This window comes from Buteo buteo, chromosome 15 (assembly GCF_964188355.1).
Source record: "Buteo buteo chromosome 15, bButBut1.hap1.1, whole genome shotgun sequence".
NCBI lineage: Eukaryota > Metazoa > Chordata > Aves > Accipitriformes > Accipitridae > Buteo > Buteo buteo.
In genome coordinates, this window is record NC_134185.1 from 6,884,405 (window position 1) to 6,901,600 (window position 17,196).

General features: G+C 43.5%; 1 protein-coding gene across 4 annotated transcripts in view; it reads left to right on the forward strand.

Annotated features, from left to right (window-relative positions):
• Positions 1–336: 336 nt before the first annotated feature.
• The window catches only part of MYO6 (myosin VI), a 114,777-nt gene continuing 97,917 nt past the window's right edge, over positions 337–17,196 (forward strand). For 2 of the 4 annotated variants that reach the window (XR_012653026.1, XM_075046476.1), the window contains exon 1: positions 477–584. The gene's annotated coding sequence lies outside the window, so the exon portion shown is untranslated. Of the gene's footprint in view, positions 585–10,178; positions 10,229–17,196 lie in introns of those variants that run through there. The other 2 variants (XM_075046477.1, XM_075046475.1) reach the window with 2 other exon arrangements.

A 17,196-nucleotide genomic window follows, 5' to 3' on the forward strand; every position in this document is an offset into this window, starting at 1 on the left:
CACCTCAGCCGCCTCACGGGACGGGGCTGGGGCGGGTGGGCAGGACCGCTGCCACCCCCACTGGTGTAAAATCCGTCACGGTGGGCCCCGTTAGGGCAGGGAGGCCGTGGGGTCCGGGGTGGGGGAGCTCAGGGGACGGGGGTTTGAAGAGTCTCTGACTTCCGAGGTTCGCTGCAGCGGGAGAGCCGCCGCTTATTCCGTACCCTTCTTTAGGGGGTAATGGTTAACTGAGAGAAAGACGGCCCTTTCTGTAACAGCACTGGTTAAAGAAAGAAAAAAAAAAAAAAGGAAAAACCCTAAGCTCTCCCACAACAACCACCAGCCCCCCCTGAAGACCAGCTCCGGCGCGGGAGGGCGCAGGCCGCCCGAGGGGCGCCGGGCGCTGCCCTGCCCTGCCCTCAGCGGCCGCGGGCTGCTAGGCCGGGGCTCCCTGTCAGGCGACGCCGGTGCGGAGGGAAGGCCGGCGGGCCCGGGCCCGTCCTTCGCCGCCTCAGCCCCCGCCCCCGGCCTGCCCCTGTGGCGCTGACGTCCCGGCCGGCGCAGAGCAGCGCAGAAGCCGAGAGCGGCGGCAGCAGGAGCAGCAGGTAAGGACGCGGCACGGCAGGCCCTTGGCCCTCCTCCTCCACCTCCTCCTCCTCCTCCTCGGCGGGGGTGGCCGCGGCCCCGCTGCTCCCCCCCCCCCCGCTTTCGCCTCGGTCCGGCCCGGCGTCAGGTGCGGTCGGCTCTCCCCAGGTTTCCCCCGGGAGCAGCGGGGCTCTGCGGGGTCAGGCGTTCTCCGGTAGCAACCGGTATCGCGGGGTGGGGGGGAGCGACCTGTTGGAGCGGGAGGCGGCCGGGAAGAGAGCCCCGGCGGCGGGGTGAGCGCTCCCCGCCGGCCCTCCTCGGGCTGTGCCCTCACCTTCCCCAGGAGGGACCACCACAGCCTGAAGGGGTTTTTCTTCCTTCAGCGAGCTGGCACGGGAATTTTTTCCCTGCGTTGGGTTCGCTTCTTTTGTTTTTTTAAGTTTCATTGTCTGTAAAATACCACCCCTGCTGAGCTCTTCTCCTCGCTTCAAAAACATTTCCGTGCTGGTAGGCTTGTCCTTGTCCCAGAAAAGATGTTTTTTACAGCCTTGACCGGCCGCGCACAGTATGACCGGTAGCGCGACTGAAAAACATCTCTTGGAGTATTTCTCCCTGAAGTGGTTTTGCAGGGCTGCGTTTTTGGAGAGCAGCGTGATGTGCTGCTACCAAAAACTGAGACACAGTTCCTGTAACTCGCGCCCATGACTGAACAGGAAAACTGGGAAAGGTTCGTCCCTTTAATGGGCCAGCGCTTGAATACAACTTGCAATGCAGCATATTTATTGTTGATGCTTGCCTGATACTTGGCCCTCAGGTTCCGAACTAGTAAATACTAAGGCCCGTAAGATTGAGACATCTAAATTAATAGATTACAGGTTGCATAAAAGGACAGTTGTTATCTGTGACTTCATCTAAATACTGCTGGTTGTCAGCCCTTTTTTTATTGCCCTTTTTTACAAAGGTGGCGAGAAGTAGTATTTCGTGACTTGTGCCCTGCCTTGCTCTCGGAAGGCAAAGACCTTTGGGGCAGTCTAATTTCTTACAGTTCAGTTGGCATCGCTGGGCGGCGGAGCGGCCTGTGAACTGGGGTTCACAGCCGTCGGAGTACAAAGGTTGGCCACGGAGCTGAGTCTTCCTTGTGTTGCGAACGTGACAAATTAACAGGGTAGAGATGAACTCGTGAGTTAGATGTCATCTGCGGTTTTTCTTTTCAAGGCGGAGGGGGGTGCTAGGGAAAAAAGCCTAATAGTAGAAATAATTTAATGGTTAAAATTATCCTTGTGCAAATTTAAAAGCATGGGTAAATGTCTTCTTGCAGTATTTGTTTAAATGTCATAAAACTGTGCTAATGTACAAGTTAACTATGAAGCCAGTGGTTTATAAAATAACCGCAAAAGAAGGATCTGAGCGTAGTTGAGGTGGGAGAGTAAATACTGAAATTGTCAGAGCACAAGTTAGAAACTTTTGCGATTGTTGTTTTTACTAACGTAGAAATTAGGATTTAGCTTGACTGTATTTTTAGTGGATGTGTTTTTAATGTGTACAAGTTAATAAACTGTTTAGTGATGGTACAGTTATGCCTTTAACTGTGAAACTGTAAAGCCAGCAGTGTGAACATAAAGGCAGTAAAGTTTGCTGCGAGGCTTAATAGCTTTCTGAATTAAAACCATGTCAGTATTAGCTTGCAGATATTGTAAATTGAACTAATTTCCCTATGCCCATATTTCTAGCCCAAGTGGGCGCTCGTATATAACCTGCACTAACTACTTTGTCCTTCAGGATGCGGGATTGCCATGTGCCTTTGTTTTCATATGGGGTCAGTATTTTGACCCATTAACCATTATTTTCTTCTAAGCAAGGTGAAGTAGTGCTTCCTTGTGCTTGCTCGCAGGGGTGGAGAAGGCTTTGTGACCCACTCTTACCATATTCTCTTGGTATTTGATAATGTTGGTCTGAGGAAAGCTTTGAGGTTTTAGGAATTTTGACAGTCTGGTGAGTGATGTGGCAAAGTTAAGTAGGGGCTAACTTTTTATTGTCACTTTCAGTACAAAATGCGGAAGCGTGAGATTAAGCTGTCAGGTTCAAAACAAACAGAAGAGGGGTGTTTTGGTTTTGACCCAACATGTAGTTAGTTAAGCTTTGGAAATATTTTCTGAAAGCATGCGGATGTTGCAATTTTACAGGGACTCGAAAAGCAGCCAGGCAAATTAATGGAAGAAAAATCCACTAAGGCTGACTTGTACAGAGTAACTCCTGTAGCTCAGGGAGTTGCTGAGCTGCACGTGGAGCCTGGGAAAGTACTGTCAAGTATTTACCAAATTTTTATATTGATTTCAGGCACTGACAACTGCAGGCAGCATACTGGAGACAACAGACCTGCTATCTGACCCATTGAGGGCTGCTCTTAGGAAAATTATTTATTAATCTGAAGTGTTTGAGAACAGCTGAGCCAAAGGGACCAGGTCTAGAGATAGCAGCTCTGGGTGATTATTCTGTCAGAGTGATTATGTGTTGCCATCAAACTGGGAAATCAGCTATAAGTGGTGCTGGGGGGCAGTTCTGGCACCTTTGTCGTCATTGATTTTCTTTGATCAACAGAATTAGCACAAAGTCTGAAGGAGACTGAGGAGGGGTTTCAGACCTTATTTTTGATGCTCTGTTTTGGAGGACAAGAGGTTTTTGATATATTTGATGGCTGTATTCAAGTACAAGATACTATTGTCAGGAAGGAGGTCCCGTAATGCAGATAGGCAAAGTCAGCTTGGCAGCAGCGCCATGGAAGCAGACCTGAGGGTTGAGGGGGATTGCGATAAGCAGTGGAATGCAGTACTGGTGAAGTTCATGATTTAGCTTTTCGTACTAGTGAAGCTTAAGTTAACAGGATAATGTGTTCAGTTTTGGCTACAGCCATTTAAGAAAGATAAATGTAAATGTCTCAGTCTGGCAGAAATGGTCATGAAGGCATAGGAAGGGTTTGGAAAGCATCGTCTACAGAGACCACACGTGTTTGGGAAGAGTGTTCTACAAAGGCTAGACAAGCTCAGTTCCAGCAGAAAGAGGATGAGATGAGGGGACAAGAAGATGTTACAGTCTTAAAATTAGTGAGAAGTGGTCTATGTCCTTCTGTCAGTGACTGTATTGAAAAAGATGAAACTAGTTTGTACCAGAGATTTGATGTAGTTCTTAAAATCTGTTATTGCTTTGGGGAAAACTGGAACAAACTGAAGTTGTGCAATCTCCTTTTTGCAAAGGTTTTTGAAAGTCAAAGAAGACTTGTGTTAAGGATGTATTAAAGACTTCCCTTAGGACTGTTTTACTTGTTCTCATGTAGGGGGTTGAACCTGATGATTTCTTCAGGTGCTGTATGTATTCTGGCCTGAGTTTATGTGGAAAAAAGTAATTTTAGTGCTCAAAAGAAATGCAGTTTCTGTGATAAAGGCCTAGAATCTTTCAATTATTGCTGGTCATCTGATGTTACAGCTTAATGCATTTGGTTTTAAAATAGTTAGTGTTGAGGCAAAGTATTGCATTTGACACCAAAATGTTGTGGTTTAGGAGTGTAGCCCATAATCCTGTAGGAAATGTAGGTGTAGGATCATACTGTGATATAAACCAGGAAAATCAGAGGGATAAAACCTGAGGTATTTGTCATCTACTGTAGTATATACTGTATGTGGCTTGATAACCTGTGTCCAAATGTTGCAGCATCTTCTGTTCTGAAACACTTTTAAAGAATTGTCAGCGTATTTAAAAAGAAATCAGACTTGTTAAGTACTGTATTTTTCTTTAGGTACCCTCATTTTGAATCTGTTTTTTAAAGTATGCATGGGCAGATAAAAATGACTTAACATTTTAACATAGCATGCCACCTATTTAGGTTTTTGCTTTGGTGTTTCTTGGAATGACTGTATTACGTGTGTAGTAAATACTGGTGGCTGCGACTTGTGGTTTTGAAGTGTTGATAGAAACTGTAATAATATAAAGAACACATAGAAAAAATATAGCTTTTGAACTGAAGTCTGTGGATGAAACCTTTTTTTTTTTCCTTCTTCTTTTTTCCCCGAATACCAGTCTTGCGAAGCTGAATGTGAAGTATCACCAGCCTTTATAGTTTTTCCTAAGGTTTTGATGGCAAGAAAAAGATAAATGCATGAGCTCTTTAATCTCTGGCAGAACGATTTCTGTAAGTAATGACCACGCGTAGTTAATAGTATGTATTTTATTGGAAGGAGCACGCTAATTCTGTCTTTCAATAAGCGACTGTCTTAGAATACCAATTAAAAAGAATTGATTTAGCCAAAGCGAGCTTTCGCTTTTTCTTTTGTTGAACAGTATGCAAAAAAGGAGCAGAAGGCGATGGGGCCAGGGAGGGCTGGTTCGGTTCGGTCCTGCCGCTGTGCTGCATGCCGCAGCTCGAAGGCAAAGCCTGTTGCCACCTTGGACCTCTTGGCATGGCCTTGTGAAGGTGGTTTGGGAGCCTGTACAACACACCAACTTTTTCCCAGTGAAAAGGGAGTGAGTTGCGGCCAGGCAGCGTTTACCCTGCAGACACGGTGCTGGCTGCAGCTCCTGTAGGCATTGTGGAGCTAAATTGCAGCTACTGTCAGTGGCATGGCATGCTCAAACGCTTGGTTAGCATGAGTTGGTGTCTGTGCTGCTGTGGCTACGCTTCAGGTCATACCCAGGGATTATGTGACTCCTGAAGCACTTCTGTCAAGCCATGGGTCTTTCCTCGTCAGCCGAATGCTTCTCCTCACTCTGCAAGTGGGTGGATGAAGGGTAGTTTCTGCTTGCTCCAGGGAATGAGAGAGGGATGAGGCTATCTGGAGTTAAACCTCACTTTTCAGATGTGCAGCTCGCAGTGCTGCTGCTGCGCTTACCTGATACCTGAGTGGTAAAGGCAGAACGGAGCCAGTTACCAAACTGGGATCCGTCTCTGGCAGTGCCAAACGGAGGTCTCGTGAGCGCTGCTATTGCTGGGCTGGCCACATCTGCACGTGCATCTTTCGGGGTTTGGTCTGCTCTCAGAAAAATCAATGGAGAAATTCCCAGAGTCTTCAGCTGGAAGTCTGAGTGAACCCTGGATTTGTAAATGCTCAACAAAAGGCCTTTTTTAACATAAAAGAAAACTTCTTTGTTTTTTTGAAGCAACGTGCCTTGAAAGGGCTTGCTGAATTTATTTTGCGAAGGTAGTTAAACAGACAATTAAGAGTATTATTTGTGTAGTGGATAATTACTTAGTTTCGTGAACAAATTTGTTTTCTTTAACAATATTTAGAAGACTTATCTGAAGTTTGGGGGATAAAAAAAAAGAGAAGCAGGGAATGTAACAAAGTCAGTGGTTCACAAAAACCTCTCTGGTATCAGCAAGAACTCTGGCTGTATTGGTAGCAGCAACTTTCTGAATTATATCATAGAATCACAGAACGGTGGGTTGGAAGGGACCTTTAAAGGTCACCTAGTGAAACCCCCCTGCAGTGAGCAGGGGCATCTTCAACTCGATCAGGTTGCTCAGAGCCCCGTCCAGCCTGACCTGGAATGTTTCCAGGGATGGGGCATCCACAACCTCTCTGGGCAACCTCTTCCCATGTTTCCCCAACCTCATTGTAAAAAATTTCTTCCTTGTATCTGGTCTAAACCTACCCTCTTTTAGTTTAAAACCATTACCCCTTGTCCTATCGCAACAGGCCCTGCTAAAAAGTTTGTCCCCATCTTTCTTATAAGCGCCCTTTAAGTACTGAAAGGCTGCATTAAGGTCTCCCTGGAGCCTTCTCTTCTCCAGGCCTGATCTGAAGTCCTGTAAGTATTGTTATATTTCATATTTTGAGCAAGTCCAGCTTGTGATTTGTATGAACTCCGTCCCTCTCATCTGCTGTACTCTCTTTGTTGCCAGTGACACTCAGCAAGGTTTTGGTCATCTCAGGTTCGTTCTTAGTGCCCCACATCCAAAGCAACCTGACTAAAAGGTGATACTGTAGTAGCCGTGTTTCAGAAGAAGCTGCCTGTGGGAGGGCAGCGTGTCCTTCTCCCATCCTCTGGCACGACCCGTGAGGGAGGCCGTGCCTGGTGGGGTGAGGACAGGGGACACCTCCTTCTGAGTTCCCATCCACGCTTCGCTCTTTCCTGATCTATTCAAGTGCAGCCCATCACACCCGCTCTATAGTGGCAGAGGGGGCGGCAATAACAATCTTTCACAAAATCCTCCGTGGCAAAGACTGGCTGTTTTGCTGTGTCTTCCTTTTCTCAGCTGGGTGAGTGCTGTGTGCAGGCATGCTGAACCTGCCCACCGTCATGCTCCGCTTGTTTAAGGGGAGGCACTGGAGAGTTTTGGGAGGGGGATGCTCTGTACCACCAGGTTTAACGGTGTGCGGTAACCTCCTGTGCTGGGGGTCCTGCTTACCTACTGCAAAGTTTCCAGGACAGGGATCAAAGCATTCGGGAATGAAGAATCTGACAAATACTTTTGATAACTTCAATTTTAATGATTCTCTAGGGTTGCAATTTTGTGAGTAGTTGGCCTGAGGTAATTGCCTGCTGGCCCCCCAAAAGGAGGAAATCTTCCCACGGCTGTGCCCTCCCGTCCGCTCCTTTCCCAGCAGCGCTGATGGTCGTTGGGCTTTTCCACATCTCAGTGCAATCTGCTGGCTCTGCAGAAAGCAACAAACCCCATCGCCTTTCTCTTCTCCATATCCCTGCTGCAGAGGGACGTCATGCGTTTCAGAGCTTATGCAGCAGGAGCATGGAGCGAGGAGCAGTAAAGGGGGGGGGGGCAAATGAAGGGTTGTACCCCTCTCAGGGTGGTAAGCTGTTACCCCTTCACCTCACCCTCTCTCAGGAAACTACAGCATTTTCTGCAGTCTCTTAAACCTGTGTAACCCTTCGTTGCCTCTACCAAAAGGTACACAAATGCCTCCAATAGCCCTGTTGGCAGAGAGAAATGCAGACGTAAAGAGTGTACATGGGGGATTTCAGAGTCATAGCAGTAGGACCGGAAAGGATTTTAAAAGATCAGGAACTTTAGAGGGCCCTAAAATAACATGGACTTTTATTACTGTGTAAAGATATGAACACTTGGTTTTAGTGTATGTGATGATTTTGGGGGTGGGGAGGAATTTTTTTTGTGTTTTTTTTTTTTTTTCTTACCTGATATCCTTTACAAAGGCAGGAAAACAAATGAGATGAATCTTTGTCTCGTTCTGTGGGCTCCTAGTAAGTTGCTTTTTTTGCAGTGTTTGCTGATTGCTTTAAAGCCTTTGCTGTGTTCATGCAGCAAGACTTTTTGGCAGGTGCTTGGGTACATGAATGGCATTCTGCAGCGTATTGTTCTCTCTGCTCTACTGCACGGGGCGTTACTTACGTGGATGCTACAGGGACGATGCTCTTTCTCCTTCTCTCACGCTTGTTGGCTTGCCTTTCAATCAGCATGCTGGTAGGCCCATTTTCTCCTCCTCTTTTAATTTTTTTCCAAAAATAGACTTGCCAGCTGTGTATTCATTTGTGGGAATACGCAAATGCACATGTTGCATCATCACTTTATTGTCCTTGTTTGCTCTTTGGTGGGATAATTTCTCAGAGGCTTTAATGGTTTTTATGGATTTCAGTAACTGATCTTCTTGTGGCCATGGTTAAGAGCATTGCTTCAAATTTCAAAGATCTTGGGAAACAGAAGAGAAGTGGGCTTGTCTGTCATAGTTGTCTTGAAACGCAGCTGTTGGGAACGAAGCATTTAACTGCAAGTGTACAGAAGAAACAGAAGTTTCAGAGACGGTGTGATGTTCTTTGGTTTTGATTGTCATCCCATTACAGTACTCTTGCATCTTCTCAAGCATCTGAAATTAGTCATGGTCAGACACTCAATCTCACATTATATGGACCTTGAGATAGTATTTGGTTAACTGCATGGATGTCATATATTAAAATAATTTTTTCTTTGGGTGTTTGGAGATGTATTGGGGGCTTTTGAAAAAGTAATGTTAACACCTTAGTATTTTTTTAGATCATTTATACAAGAACATATATTAAGCTTTGGTTAGGGGAAGGATACTTTTTCAAATACATTTTGTATCATATCCTGATGGTAATCTGAAACAAATTTTAGATCTTGTTTTATGTTCTGCTCTGAAGTTCGACATCCTTTCAAAGAAAAAGAATATTTCTTGCTAACCTAGGGAGAGCAATTTAGACATGAAGTTTCTTAGCCTGTTATCATGCTGTACAAGTCATGTCTTGCTCAAAAGGTCACCACCCACAGAACATGTTTTTTGCAGTGCAGTGGACTAAGAAGCTGCTTTTCTTGGGGCTGTAACGGTCTTTCCTATTGTAAATGAAAATACAGTCTTTTGATGATACGGCGTCTGATGCTATGGGTATTTGTGTGTTACGTGCTAAATTATAATTGTATATATTCAACACCAAAGCAGCAATGATAAATATAAACAATATGTTGACCATGTACTCTTACGGAGTATTCTCTTTCAATTTAAATCCTTGCAGCCTTTCCCAATTTTTCATACATATAATATGTATTTTTTTAAACTACTACATCAGATTTCATTTAACTTGGAACTGAAAGTACTTTTTTTAATAAGTGTTGGAGTTAAGCTTCTTTATTTCTCTTGATATGGAGTTGCGTGTCTGTTCATGTAGTAGTCAGCCTAGCAGGGGTTTTAAGATATTAAGCTGGTTCATAGACTTTTTTTTTAAATTGCCCTTTGCAGCTTCTGTTGCAAACCCTTCTGTTATGGTCCTGGATCAGTTACTGAGTTACTGAGCTCTGTAGATGGAGAATTTTTTTTATCCTTTTCAAAAAAAATGCAGTTCTATTATTTCCTGATTTTTTTTAAGTTTTTTTTAGTAAAAAATTTGGGAATTCATGTGAGTAACAAGTACTGACTGCTTGAGTGCATCAGATGGAAGTGGAAATTCGTATGGTTTCAAAGAAACCGGCTATTTGAGATGAGTTGTTTTCTGTGTTAATCCTGGTTTCTTTCTGAATTCCTGTGGGAGGGAAGAGGGCGGACAAAGGCCACTTTATGCTGCTGGCGTGTTTGCTGAGTGACTCTGCTGCTTCAGCCCTCGGGAGAGGGTAGAAGCAGGGGAGAGGGAAGCGAGGAGGAGGAGGAGGAAGAGGAAGAGTAGTTTGAGGTGAACTCCTTCTTGAGGAACGTGTGAAGGCTGAAGGACGATGCCAAGGTGGGAAAGCTGGGGAGCTGAGAGGACCAAAGGGACCCCAGCAGATTCAAGAGGGGACTCTTGAAGATTGTAATGGAAGGAAAATGCTGGTTTGACTGCTTGAAGGCAAAACAGGTTGGCATCAGGGGTCGACCTTCCTGCCATGCCTGGGCTGGACTTTAAAGCCCTGTTTTCCTCCTCACCTGAAAGATGCTGCCTGATCCCCGTACGTGCCAAGGCACTGACCCTGGGTGTGCCTGCCGTGGGTGTAAAAAGACCACGAGGCCTTCCAATTTGGGCTAAGTATTTCACCCCAAGACAGGTAAAGGTTTTGGAGTGACATCTGAAGTTGTGCTGAGGTGTGGTTAGTTGTAATTAATAAAAGCTAATTGGCTCATGTTTTCCTAGGACTCGGCACATTCTCTCTAGCAGCCTCCCTTATTTCCATCAGTCGTCCTGTTGGAAATGGCCAAGGAGTTTTGAGAGGATCCAGGTAAGACAGGAGCCTTCTCAAAGGATCTGTTACTTCCTCCACTGTACATTCTTTATGGAGAAATTGGAATGGGCAAGATACAGCTGTGCATGAGGCTCGCATGGCTGTGTTTTAAGTTTGATCAGCTGCTCCGTTTTAAATTCACGGCCTAACTTTTTGATGAGCATCTTGCAGGCAGGCAGGCCCACAAAACTCGTTAACTGGTAGTCTCAATTTGACAATGAGGTAAGCACATCTGTGTGATAAATACAGGATTTTTTTCAAGTATTTAATTTTACTTTTCAGGCCTTTTCTTAAGGAAACGCTGTGTAACTATCACAAACCTGAAGATACAGGAGAACCAACTTGAATATGAAATACTAGCCACATTTGTAGGAGAAACAATTTTATGTTGTGAGGAATTAGCCTAGTGGTGTTAGCAAGCATTTAAACAAGGTTTGGTGGTTGGTGTGGGGGGCTGTTTATTTTTCAAGCTCATGTCTTAGCAGTCTTTGAGTTACTACTGTTGAAAAAGGAAGGTGGGGTTTTTTTTCCCTTTTTTTCTGCCACATCACCACTTCCCTTAAGCATCTCCTGCAAGTGTTTGGACTGTGCTGAACTTTTAATGTAAGCTAAAAGCTTGTACTAGTACCTAGGGAAGTTAGAAAAACTAAACCGCCTTCTCTATTATTGTACCTCTGTCAAGGTCTTCACATACATTTCAATACTAATAAGAAGAAAAGGTGGGAGAAGAATGAAGGGGTTTTTTTTAAGATCTTCCTGTAGCTGTGGCAGGATTTCCCCTTTTTCAGGTACCAGGGCTCTCCTCTGAGGGCCCCTACCCAGCTGGGACAGGAATGGCTTGGTGTCAGCTCGGGTGCTTCAGGCTATAGTGAGTCATATGTGGGGCGCAGACCTTGGTTCGGTGATAGCTGATACCATCACTTTGCACTGTTTGATGTAATGTCAGTCAAATTTTGACCCAGATGCATGTGATAACGTTCATTTGGAGTTCACCAGAGCATAAAACATAATGAATACTCCAGTGTATATTGTTAGCACGTCACCTGGATTGGCTTCCTGGGTTGCATTGTGTCATGCCCATCGTTCATCTGCCTGGATCACTCTGGGATCCAGGCTGCAGCGGAGGTGTGGTCTGGATCCTTGGTGCTTCAAACGCAGGTATTTGTGGACTCCTTCCGAACCAGACTTCGTTTTTCAGGATCAGCTGCTGCCCTTAAACAAGCCCTGCGTAAGTTATGCCCAGGACACCTGCCTTTTTTTTTTTTTTCTTTTATGTTGCTACTTCCAGGATATCCTGCCTTTTGTATTTCACAACTTGCTGGAAATAAGAAGGATTTGCATGGCGTCAGTCCTACAAATGAGCGTGCAGCTTCACATGCTCTTTGTGGACTGCATATACCAAGACAGATTGCAAATGGAATTTGTACAATAGAGCAAGTAAAACTGGCTACATCAGTGTGGTTTTTTGAGGATGAAAGAGATGCTGGTTTTTGTTTTACTTGGCAGGCAGGCTTGGTGTCTAGGGAGAAGAGCAGTGGAGAGACGCAGGGCAGAACATCGGGTAGAAGCAGAATTTAAGGATTGGAAAGAGTTTTAAACAAAATCCGTGTTTTTCTCTAGTCTGCCTTCCCTTGTTGAGGATGACCAATGTCATGCCAGTAAGCGCTGGATTGGGGATGGCTGTAATTACTTGGAAGCTGTCAACCTACAATTAACCCTGCTTGTCAGCCTGAGGTTGGGAGAGTGACGTGGAGAACACATTTGCTGTGGGGAACACTCCTCTCACGGCAAGCTTTGCTCATGTGTGCCCAGCACAGCCTGGGAAGCCCTGCAGTAGAACGTGCTTGCTCCCCACACAATTCGGCAGGAAGGAGTATTTTTTGTTGTTGCAGGCTGTTGTGGGTTGGTGCTCTGCTGGGGACTCCTTTGGCTACTCACAGTGGTCCTTGCGCTGGATGAGATCGCACTGATCTTGTTCTGGGTCAGCAGAAGCACCTTGCCAAGCGCACCTTAGCAAAGAAAGCCCTATGGCTTTTGCCACCGAAAGTGCGTGTGGTTTCATTGGATTCCTGGACCAAAGCAGCAACCTTTTTCCCTGTTTTGGGAAAGATGGAAGCGGGCTGAATAGTGTTGCATTGAGATGAAGGTCTGCTTTACAAGCTAATTTTAAGTGCAGCTTAATGTATAAGTGGTTTAGAGTAGAAGGGTTTGAGAAGGGGAGTAACTACCAGAGGTACAAAATTATTAATGCTGATGTTGACTAGGGTGGTGTAGGCAGAAGCAGCCACATGATGTAGGGAAAGCGTAATCTGGAACAGGGGCTGCCGATGCGCTGAAGGGAGGAGGCTGAGATGTGGTTCACCTTCCAGGCTAGCTGGGCTCAGGCACAGCACGGTGTAGGACCAGCACAGCTCCCCTGGCAGGATAGAAAGCTCCTGGCCTCCTGGTGTTCCCCAAAACCAAAAGCAGTCCAGAGCATTTCAAGTTTTTCTTACCTGGAATAGCATCAGCGGTGATTTTCTGGGATTGGCCCTTTCTGCTGCCATGTTTTCTCTTCAGTATCTTCAGTGATCCTGCCATTTCTTGTGGTTTTTGACTTGCTGATAGTTGGAGTTTTAACAATAAAAGCGAGTTTCTGTCTAGAGAGTAAAGAGAAACTTTAGAGTTTCCCTCTAGAGAGCGAAAAAAAAAGGTATTTTGAGGCTGGGAGAAGAAATAAACTATGGGATGGCTAGAGAAAGGGGAGAAGCTGGGTATCAAAGAAGATGAAAATCATTCACTACCGTCAAGGCCTATCTTTTATTGCACTGCTACAGTAGAAGGGCAGGCCAGGTGAAAAGTTAGTCCTCCGTCCGATACCTCCCTTCCCTTGTGTTTTTCAGAGTAAAACTAGTTCAAGAGACCCGCAGCAGTAAAGGCTTACAGGAAGGCTGCTGTAGTTATTAGAGCACTTCCTGGGTGGCTCAGGATTTCTCTCCGAAGCCACACCTGGTGTATTAGGGTTTCCTACACTGTTATTACAGGTCACACTCAGTATACATTTCCAGAATGATGTCAAAAGCTTCCGTATCAGAGCAGGATCATCATAGAGCACAGGCTGCTGGATATGTGAAGAAATTAGTTAAATTACAGCATCCAGTAAAACTTGCATGAGTTTTATAGAGTAGAAGCTGAAAAATCAAATACTTTTTTGATAACCTTTGAAATATTCTCTGTTGTGTGTTTAAACTTGAACGTCAGCAGACTTTGCTAACTCGTCCCTCCTAAAAAAAAAAAAAAAGAAAGAATATTTATTATCTCTTAACAGACTGGATGCAGTGGTATTGTTCTTTTAGCAAAATTAGATTTGTATCCTTCACAGGTCATAACACTGGGAGGTTAACCAGCATGGCTCACCCTTGTCTGGGAAGGGAGTATAGGAAACGGCTATTGCTGGTTGTGCAGGCATTTGAGAAGGCATTTGATTAATTTGTTTTCCTTGTTGTCCCCAAGTTATTGGAGTCATTCAGGAACCATGTATTTTTTTTTTTAAGTTTGTCAGAGTAAACCATTATAGCTTGCGAGCTCTTTTTACTAGTCACGCAAATAAAGCAGAAGCTCTGGACATTGTGAATTTCCTTTATCAGAGCATTGATACTGAAATGCAGTGTCAGGTTGTTGGTTAATATTATTAATTTTCTTTCTGTGTAGTAAGAAAGAAATACTGCCTGCTTTTGGTTTTTGGGGAATAGTGTGGCAAAAATATACTCCAGGTTTATAGTTCAGTCTTCTGAACTATAGTTGAGTGCTTCTGTTAAATATCCTCCATTTATTAATAGAAATAATAAGATAATTCTTCAGACCTTGTGTCCTTCAGTTAATAAAGGGAAACATGTACATCCCTGTAATTGAAGACAGGTATGCTGTTGTGGAGGGTGGAACATGAGTCTTTGTAAAGAGAGGTGGACTCTCCACTAACACGGTGTGACAAGGGTACTGATTCATCTGTTGATGCATTTTGCAAAATGGGTCGGTGTTTTTTTTGTGGGCTTTTTTGGCTTTTTTTAGTTCAGTGGGTTGTGAGTTGTGTCAGTTGGGCTGCTTTGTACTATCATCTTAACTCTTTTTGAATGCAATTATTCTTGTGTTCTTGCTTCAAGACTTCCTATAGGTCTCTGGAAGGTGACTGAACCCCATGTGTTTAGTGCGATGTCTGTCTCAGCACCAAACAAAGGAATTGGGCTTTTCTGGGTTCCTGAGGAAGTGCCTGACTTGAATTAACCCTCTGAGTTCTTCCTTGTAGTCAGATTTGTCTCTATTCTACACATAATTGTTTCTTTTACACTGTGTTTTGAATTTTTTCAAAGATGACGTTAGAAGATCTCTAAACATATGATATTGTAAGACAACTATACTTACAAGCTTTTAGTTTTCTAGTTCCCATGGATAATTCAAAACCAAAAACCCTTCCCTAAGGAAGATTTTTACTCCAGAGAGAAAATACAGGAAATCTATGTGGATTTTAGTATTAACCCCTCCTGCCCCTCCAAGAGGGTGCTCAGGTCCTTCAACAGCGTGAAGAAAATCCATCATGAAAGCAGATTTGAAATACGTATATTCACAAGGAAGAATTTGAATAGGTCATATCTGACTTTCACGTAGAATTTCCTGATCGCTGTAATTTAAGCTTCTATGGAGTTCAAATTTTGGATGAATTTACAAAGAAGATATATGGACTATGTGCATCTGCAATAAAGCATATATTTGCTGGAATATAGGAAGTGCTGAAGACCTCCAGACTAGAGTCCCAAATAGAGTGCTTGAGTGAACTTAAGTTAGAGCGTTGGAGACCAGAAGTCCAGAAAGCTGAAGAGGATGCTTTATGAAGCCCTGAGCAAGGGAGTCATCGGGTTGTCTTCTCATGGGTGCATTGATGATAAGTTTCATGTGATCCCACAGTCTTTCTTTCAATCGCAGCACAGTCTCATTTGCGCCTTTGATCAGTCTGTTTGGTTTAGAATTGTATTTTTCATCCTTTAAAAACTAGTAACATGTTAGTTTTCCATGGAAAAAAAAAAATCAGGGACTGTTTTGTGGCTTACTGTTTGGCAGTCAGCAGTGAGGGTCTTGCTTGTAATCACAAATGCATTAATTAAATGTTTTTATCATCAGGACTTTGCGTGTGACTTTTTTTAGCTGTCTGGTAGACCTTTTGATTGACACTGATGTTTTTGAGTACTTGCAATATCTGCAAATGCTGAAATCAGCCAGGAATTGACTCTGAAATGTTTCTGGCAGAAGGCACTAGCACTTACCTTTGGCTGTGTCTGTGTATGTACTGAAAATAAATAAAAAAGGCAGCTGCTTTGCAGGCTGGGAGTGATGTCTTGCAAATCAGACTGAAAAATATTGAACTAGGAAGAAAAAAAAATCTAGTCCTAATTTAAAATCTGTGATATTGGTTAAAAGTAATTCTACAAAAGATTTTCAAAATGATTGATGGTCTATGTGTTTAAAGTAGTGCCTGTTTCTAGTCTGTGTGGTCTTTGCTTCCAGTGCCCATGTATTACAGCTTTTTCTGCTAGATCGAAGAATTCTGTAGTTTGTTTTCCATATGAATATTGTATATATTTAACCTGTGATTACATGATCCTTACCATTTTTTGTTTGGCAAAGGAAAGGGTTTGCTTAAAGCTTCATGGAATTCCTGTGTGGCTGGTACTGAGCACATAGAGGGAAGTTGTAAAGATGTACAAGAAGAAAATGTTTTGCCTTGGCCTTGGAAGAACAAGGGGATGTGTCTTCCAGGTTAGAAATCAGTAATAATATATTTTTTAGTGGGAAGGATTTTGAAACTATTCCTTTAGATTGTGCTAGAATTGGAGGAAGGCTTTAAAGGTGCTGCTCTTGAGCACAAAAGGTATTTGAATTAAAAGAAAAAATATAAGAAGATTTAAGTATCTTTGAAGCACGCTTAAGAACTATTTCACGTTATCCTCTTCTCTAATTGATTAACTGGATAATAGGTTTAAATGTGCCAAATAACAAAACCCATGGATTTTATAGCAACTGATCTGAATTGATCTAATTAAGTTTGGTTTTTCCTCTTGTGTCACCTGGGTGAATCCTAATGATGTATAGCAGGTTCTATTAAATTGGGTTGTGCCTGTTTCTTGGGAATGGTGTTGAGAAAATTAGAAATTTTTTCAGGAACATTAATTTATTAAATAAAAGTACTAAGTGGAAATGGCTGTTCGGTGTGTTTCTGCTCCAACTATATCTGGACCTTCTCACTCATTTAGGCAACTCCATTTGATTGCCTTTCTTGATGGTCTTAATATCGAGTGTATTGACTGCACTTTGTATGTGTAGACATGTAGCTGATACATGGTTTGAACCTGTGATGTCAGGTGTGATGTCAGTTTTGCTCCTTACCTTGTAAAAAGTATTTTTGATTTCTGGATCCCCTGAAGTTTCTACTGGGCAGCTGGATTCTGTCAAAAATTTCACATCTGTGGCTCTTTGGAATATTATTTTTTCTTAATCCCCTTTTGGGGGCTGCCAAACCAGCAGTTAATAACTGTTCTAGAAGAGTGTTACTTAAGTCCTAAAGGTCGTATTGGCCAAATCTCTGTGATCCACACGAAGTGCCCTATTTTTACAGTTGGGAAACGTGATGTCAACCTTCCTTGACATCAGATAGCTCAAAGAAATGTTGGTAATCAATTCCAGAAGCTCTGCTGTTGGAGTTTCTGTTATGTTTTCCCTTTTCCCTTTGTGTTGCACAAACAGAACACAAAATATAGTTGTTTGGTAAATACTATATGTATTTGCTTTTTTCTGAAGTGTTTAAAAATGCATCTTTAGTCTCTGAAAAGTAATGATTTTCTAGATTGGCCCTGACCATCTGAACTCCAGCTGTGTCCAAATAATTCAGGCCATGCTTGTATGCATTTTGAGAATTTTTGCAAAATGTTACAGGTAAC